Here is an 8,531-nt window from a genome sequence, read left to right as displayed (position 1 = left end):
CCTAGATGCAACATAGGCCATATCCCCATCTTCCAGTTTTACCTAGGCCTCCAAGGGCACCGGTGACTCAGCCAGACTCTCGGGGAGACCAACCAATGGTGCCTCCCCCTGGACTCGTGGCTTCAATGCAGAACGATGGACATTCCGAACCAGACTCAGGTCTCTGACCGGGGCCACTGTATACACTGAACCGCCAGCCCGAGGGGCTCTGACTACCCGATAGACAGTGGAACTCCACAAATCCTGGATCTTGTGGCGACCCCTGACCCCATAGTCTCGCAGGCAGACCAACTGGCCCTCACCCAATGGCAGTTCCTTCACCCGTTGATCGTGTCCTGCCTTACGGCACCCTGCCACAATGGACCAACACCAGCAGACATCACGGCACTCCAAATCATCACTAACTTAGGAAACTTTACACTGCACTTCAAGCAGCTTGAATTCTGTGCCTCTCCAGTCTTCCTCCAGACTCCAGACCTCGATTCCCAAATGAAATGCAAAATTTACTTTTATCTGAAAATAGGACTTTGGACCACTGAGCAACAGTCCAGTTCTTTTTCTCCCTAGCCCAGGTAAGATTCTTCTGACGTTGTTTTTGTTTCAGAAGTGGCTTATTAGGCCTTTTCCTGAAAATATCTGAGCGTGGTGACTCTTGATGCACTGACTCCAGCTTCAGTTCACTCCTTGTGAAGCTCTCCCAAGTGTTTGAATTGGCTTTGCTTGACAGTATTCTCAAGCTTGCGGTCATCCCTGTTGCTTGTGCACCTTTCCCTATCCTATTTCCTCCTTTCAGTCAACTTTGCATTTAATATTCTTTAATACAGCACTCTGTGAACAGCTAACCCTTTCAGTAATGACCTTCTGTGACTTACCCATTTGTGGAGGGTGTCAATGATTGTCTTCTGGACCATAACCAAGTCAGCAGTCTTCCCCATTATTGTGGTTTCAAAGAACAAGAGATACCCAGATTTTATACTATAGGGATGGTGATTTAATGAAACACAAATGTAAGTATTCTAATATTTTGAGAAACTGGATTTTTGACTTTTATGACCTGTAAGCTCTAATCATCAAAATTAAAAAAAAATTACAAATTTTGAAATGTTTTACTTTACATGTAATGAATGTAGAATATATGAAAGTTTAGGCACATTTCTATGCAATTTCACATGCTGCACAAAATTTAGGATTGTACTACTCTCATTATTACAGAATTGACAGATAAACATGTTCAACTGAAAAAATAAAAACTTCACATGCCAATACATACAAAGCAATAAAGCATGTGCATGGAAATTCCAATGTAATTTCTAATGAATTAAAGTACAAATATGACTGCATGCACCCTAAATGAATAATATAAAACTAAAAAAAAGAAAAGAAAATTATTACAGCATCTTCATCAAACAAACACATGCAAATTTGCTTGGCAGTCGAGTGAACCACAATTGAGTTGCATAAAACATACACAATTTAATTGTATTTATTTAAATGCAAAGTTTTAAAGTTTATGTGACTACCACCAACAATCCAAAATAATTTTATACCGAACAGTTATCAAAAATATGAGTATACTGCATAATGTTGTTGAGATCCCTTCTGAATCCTAGGAGGAGACAAATGTGAGTGCACCAGAGACTAAAGCTAAGAATAAAAATTTAAGCACTGTGTGAGCTCTTTTCTTCTAAAAATTTTAAAGGAGACCAATGTGAGAATCTTATTTGATGGAAGACAACAGTGTTGTTGCAGGATTTTCTAATTCCGCCACCAGGTGTTTCCGATTACCGCTTTGTCGCATAGCAACAGTGAGAGACGAGAACTGATGAGAGGACAATCCTGCCAGGATAAGTGAAGCCAGAATTGCTCATTTTTGTTTTAATGTTTTACGTCATAATGGAGGAGACGGTGATGTACCTCAGGCTTGGCCAAGACCGAGGCCAGGTAAGTTACAATAGTTTGCTGCGTCCTTTGTCAAATTACAACTTTAAATGCAGGAATTAGCTTGAAGCTTACTTGAATAATGTAATGATACATATGAAAAAACTACAAACACACACACACACACACACACACACACACACACACACACACACACAGCAGTTCAAATGCTGACTGATATCTTTACAAAGGTGCGATTTTATATAGTTTATTGTCTTGACCATGGTGATCATATGTAGACAGGTTTTCAACACGGATTCTTTTAGGCAGTTAAGCATAAAAATAAAACTGAATAATAATATAAATAATAAAAAAAAGAAATAGAGCATAGTACAGCTCAATTTTCAACAGCAGCTGTCACAGCTGAACAGTGCTCTGTTTGACTGGTCCGAGTCCTTCAAATGCAGCCTTTGATATAGTTAGCAATAATTAGTTAATATTCTTGCAATAAATGTTGTTACTTTAATTTTCAAAATGATCAGAGGTGGACTGTAAGGAAGTACATTCGTTAAGTATGCTCGTACAAATTTGAAGTACTAAGTTTTCCCTTTTTTCTCACAGGACAGCAGCACTACAAAATATGGTCTTTTACAGCATGAGCCATTGTTGTAGATTAAACTACCCAACAGTATATTTAGTAGGAAACTTTAAATTTAATAACTTTTAACATATTTAGAAGTAAAATGCAACATATACATCAGTGCAGCAGTAATATTAATGCAAAACCGTCCTGACTAATTCTTTTTTTTTTCATGAACAATACTGTATACCTTTACTCTCAATACCTTAAGTATATTAGAGTAATACAATAAAATACTTTTACTTAAAGGATTCTTTAATCATTTACTCACCCTTAAGGTGTTCCAGGTTTGGAATTTTCCTTTTTGGCTGAATTATTTTCCTTTAGCTAAGCTTTTAAATATGACTAGCAGTTTTTCCCCAATATGGTATTAGTAGTTACTTAAAGTCGTTTACTAAAGTATCTCAATATTTCTTCTACTAATTACTTTGTCATAGCTCTAAACAATTTCTCTTCTCCTTCTTTCCCTAAATCAGACCAGACCCCTGTACTGCAGGATAAAGCTGAATGTGGCAGCGCTGGACAGGTTTTTAATGGTTTTCGGCTGAGCAGGGAGGCCCTGACAGTGCTGCTGGATCTTCTGAGAAGTGCCACAATCCAGACCCTGGTGTTTCTCTTCTGTCTGCCAGTGGTACATCATACAGAGTGCTCTCCAGAGTGTTTGACATGTGCCTCGTTCCACTGTCACCGTATTATCCTCCGAGTCGCTGAGGAGGTGCTGGCCATTCACCAAGAGATTCACCTCCTGAAGACCCCAGAACACACGGAGGCAGGGCTGGGCTCAAAACTGATGGTGTTTTTTCTGATGTTAAACCTAAGCTATGTTGTAAATAGTTGTAAAAAAAAGAAAGAAGTACTTACAGTAATGTGTAGATTTTTTTTTTTTAATGTGTAAAAACATTTTTTACAGGACAAAAAAATAAACATAGAGGAATGTTTTATTAAAAAATTATAAGCTGCATTAAAAAAATTAATGTACATAATTCTCTTTTATTTACATGTGAATATGCAAAACAAAAATACAAAATGTACAGAAAGTACTCAGGCTCATTTACAAATAAATTACACTACAAAAATTAATAATGTATATACAATTTATTCATTTTATTTTTTACTTACATCACACACACAAAAAAAAAACTACAGAAATTATGTTGTTTCACTGACAACGTGACATTTAAAAAAAGATACTGAAAAATTGTTATGCAACGTTACCCATTTTTCCGCTGCTTTCTCTTGGCTAATAGAGAATGGCTAATATACAATGCATTTAAGCATTCTCTCAAGAAGAGAAAACAGTCTCTCCATTCTCTCCCTGCTCTCCTGTGCTCTTCTCTCCTCTGTCTGTCTGGAGTTTGATGTCCTCTCTGAGCAGCTCCACCAGCTTCCACTCACTCCCTCACCTGTCCCAGGACACTTGCAATCCTAAAGCAGAGAAAATAAACCATGCCTGTCAACAACAACAGCACAATGAATTAAAAAATGTGTCTATTAACTTTCTTACTTTGTATTTTTTTAAGTCTTTCCCCAGCAGGCTCATTTTCTGAAACAATTATGAAAAATATAAAGACAGGTTTGCATTGCAATCTTAACATCAGAAAATAAGACACAGCAGGACATGCATACAAAATACTCAAGTTTGGTTAAAACATTTGTAGATATATCTTGCATGATAGCAGTACAAAAACACAACAAAGGGAAAGACTATTGCCTTATATGGTTGTTTGTGGGCTTTGTGTTAAAAAAAAAGCTCTGGCTTTTAACACTTGTTTCAATAGGTATTTGAGTAAATGAAAACAAAATACTTACATTTCAATGTGAATTTCCCCACAGAACTCTCACCCAGCATGTTCTTTGAATATAAACACAGTCGTCCACACATACGTCAGCCTTCGTCGCGCTGCGGTGACGCAATCAACCTTGGAATGCAGTCTTCGAAGTGTTCATTCTGACTTTGGGACAGCTTACGTCGTGACGCTGTGACGCAATCACACTTCACATCTGCACTTTGGAGTCCACACACTTCAGTTTGGGACAGCTTTCGTCACACCGCTGTGATGCTTTCGCACTTTAAATGCGCCCTCCGGAGTCCATGCACTTAAGTTTGGGACACAGCTATTGTGTCAAAGCAACTGAACAACATTAATTAGGAAAACAGTGTGTCAATAATGCAAAATGACAATAGTAAACACTCATTTTTCAGTTAAAAACAGTTCATCGTTGAATTCAGTGATGTCATCATCCAGCTCAGTTCAGTTTAAATAGTATCTTTGCAATCATTTGCAATCAAGTTAACGATATCACTGGAAATGAAGTGTCCCAACTAAGCAAGCCAGAGGCGCCAGCGACAAGGAAACAAAACTCCATCGGTGACAGAATGGAGAAAAAACCTTGGGAGAAACCAGACTCGGTCGGAACCAGCAGTTCAATTCCAGGCTGCAGCAAAGTCACATTGTGCAGAGGATTCAACTGGTTCCTGTGGTCTTGTCCCAGTGGTCGACTGAGACAAGGTCTTTACAGGGGATCTGTATCTGGGGCTCATCTAGTTGTCCTGGTCTCCGCTGTCTTTCAGGGCTGTAGAGGTCCTTTCTAGGTGTTGATCCACCATCTGGTCTGGATATGTACTGGATCCAGGTAACTGCAGTGACCATCTGATCTGGATAGAGACTGGACCTGGTGGCTACAGTGACTTCAGAATAAGAGAGAAACAGACTAATATTAGCGTAGATGCCATTCTTCTAACGATGTAGCAAGTACATCGGGTGTTATTGGAAGTGTTCCCGGTTCCGGTTTACCTAATTAATGCAGCCTAAAAATCCTTTAACGGATTTGGATATTAGAAGCATATTAGTGTGTTATGTGTAAGCCAGGTTAAAGAGATGGGTCTTTAATCTAGATTTAAACTGCAAGAGTGTGTCTGCCTCCCGAACAATATTAGGTAGGTTATTCCAGAGTTTGGGCGCTAAATAGGAAAAGGATCTGCCGCCCGCAGTTGATTTTTATATTCTAGGTATTATCAAAATGCCAGACTTTTGAGAACGCAGTGGACGTGGAGGACTATAATGTAATGAGCTTGTTTAAGTACTGAGGTGCTAAACCATTCAGGGCTTTATAAGTAATAAGCAAGATTTTAAAATCTATACGATGTTTAATAGGTAGCCAGTGCAGTGTTGACAGAACCAGGCCAATATGGTCATACTTCCTGGTTCTAGTAAGAACTCTAGCTGCTGTGTTTTGGACCAGCTGGAGTTTGTTTATTAAGCGTGCAGAACAACCACCCAATAAAGCATTACAATAATCTAACCTTGAGGTCATAAACGCATGGATTAACATTGCTGCATTTGACATTGAGAGCATAGGTCGTAATTTAGATATATTTTTGAGATGGAAAAATGCAGTTTTACAAATTCTAGAAACGTGGCTTTGTAAAGAAAGATTGCTATCAAATAGCACACCTAGGTTCCTAACTGATGACGAAGAATTGACAGAGCAGCCATCAAGTCTTAGACAGTGTTCTAGGTTATTACTTGCAGAGCTTTTAGGTCCTATAATTAACACCTCTGTTTTTTCAGAATTTAGCAGTAAGAAATTACTGGTCATCCAGTTTTTTATATCGACTATGTATTCCGCTAGTTTTTCAGATTGGTATGTTTCCCCAGGCCGTGAAGAAATATAGAGCTGAGTATCATCAGCATAACAGTGAAAGCTAACACCGTGTTTCCTGATGATATCTTCCAAGAGTAACATGTAAAGCGTGAAGAGTAACGGCCCTAGTACTGAACCTTGAGGTACTCTATACTGCACTTTTGATTGATATGATACCTCTTCATTCACTGCTACGAACTGATGGCGGTCATATAAGTACGATTTGAACCATGCTAATGCACTTCCATTAATGCCAACAAAGTTTTCTAGTCTATGCAAAAGAATGTTGTGGTCAATAATGTGGAATGCAGCGCTAAGATCCAATAGCACTAATAGAGAGATAGAACCATGATCAGATGATAAGAGCGGGTCATTTGTAACTCTAATTAGAGCAGTCTTAGTACTATGATACAGTCTAAATCCTGACTGGAAATCCTCACAGATACCATTTTTCTCTAAGAAGGAATATAATTGTGAGGATACTGCCTTTTCTAGTACCTTGGACAGAAAAGGAAGATTCAAGATCTTTGTTCTTTGGGGTCAAGTTGAGTTTTTTTTATGAGAGGCTTAATAACAGACAGTTTTAAGGGTTTTGGGGACATATCCTAATGATAATGATGAATTAATAATAGTCAGAAGAGGATCTATGACTTCTGGAAGCACCTCTTTTAGGAGCTTAGATGGAATAGGGTCTAATATATATGTTCTTGGTTTAGATGATTTAACAAGTTTATACAATTCTTCCTCTCCTATCTTAGAGAATGAGTGGAATTTTTCCCTTAGGCGATCTATATCATGCTATTTGATGCAATACTTTAGTTGACGGCTGCATGGTTACAATTTTATCTCTAATAGTATCAATCTTAGAAGTAAAGAAGTTCATAAAGTCATTACTGCTTTGCTGTTGGGAAATGTCAACACTTGTTGATGCTTTATTTTTCGTTAATTTAGCCACTGTATTGAATAAATACCTTGGGTTATGTTTGTTTTCTTCTAAAAGAGACGAAAAGTAATCAGATCTAGCAGTTTTTAATGCTTTTCTGTAGGATAGGTTACTTTCCCACCAAGCAATACGAAATACCTCTAGTTTTGTTTTTCTCCAGCTGCGCTCCATTTTCTATAATGTGCTCATTATACCACGGTGTCAGACTGTTTTCCTTAATCTTCCTTAAGTGTAAAGGAGCAACTGTATTTAAAATGCTAGAAAAGCTCTGTGAGCTAAAATGCTAGAAAATGCTAGAAAAGCTCAGTGAGCTCTGTGCATGAACTGTGTTCCGATTGACATGGTCTCTACACTGTGTTCATTGCTCCCTACTCCCTGAGCAGGGGAAATCTGTTGAGTTTACTTCACTTATGACCATTCATTTACGGATTTTCGCTCCGCAGTGTCTGCACACACAGACAAGTGTGACATCATATAACTCGGTAAATAAATACAATTTAAATTCACGTCTCGTACACTTCAATGCACTTTGAATAGAACATATACGTATCTAAGTTTAAACTAAAAGAGTGTGTCTGCCTCCCTAAAATGCTAAGACTGTACCATAATAAAAACTAAGTCCTAAAACATATCCTTGCAGCACTTTTATCCTTGCAAATAATTCCTAGTTTAAATAAATAACAAAGTAGTAATGACTGGACATGTCATTTTAACAAGTGCGGTTTATGTGTTTACCTTGTTTACTGTGTTTAGGGCCTGTAAGAACTGTTTATAAATTAATTAAAAAAGGGCCGGAGATCACGTGACCCTTCGGCAGCAATGCACGCACAGTCCTTCACTCTGCTCACTTTGACATAAATTATATATATCCTGTCAGTAAATTGTGAACCACTCTTTACCTAGCCCACTATGAGTACCCCAGCAGTCAAGGACGTTCGGAAAAGAGAGATTGAACAATCACTATAAAGAAAAAAATTCAAAGATTCCGCCATCTCCAGAGAGGATCTGGATGCTGCTATAGCTAACGGTAACAAGGTAGCGCTCAAAGAGCAACAAAGTACACTCAATTCGGTTGTGGCTTCGACTGTAAGAGAAGCAATAGACTCTGTACTGACCCCAGCACTCCGTGATCTACATTTGGATATACAAACGACCAATGATTATGTAAAAGTGCTAAAAGCAGAAGTTGATAAGCTAGCCAACGCAGCAAAACAGACACGGGACCAGGTCGATTCCGTTTAAGCTTCTGCACGTGAGGATAGGAGGACAGTCACAAACTAAAGAAATCAGCTGGAACAACTCACCGAAAAAATTACACATATTGAAGATAGGAGCAGGAGAAATAACGTTTGACTGGTGGGGTTGCCAGAAGGGGCTTCAATGCAGCTGGCTTTCTAAGGGCTAATCTTTCCAAGTGGATCCATT

This window comes from Cyprinus carpio, chromosome A9, assembly GCF_018340385.1.
Source record: "Cyprinus carpio isolate SPL01 chromosome A9, ASM1834038v1, whole genome shotgun sequence".
NCBI classification, from domain to species: Eukaryota; Metazoa; Chordata; class Actinopteri; order Cypriniformes; family Cyprinidae; genus Cyprinus; species Cyprinus carpio.
This window is presented reverse-complemented; position numbering follows the sequence as displayed.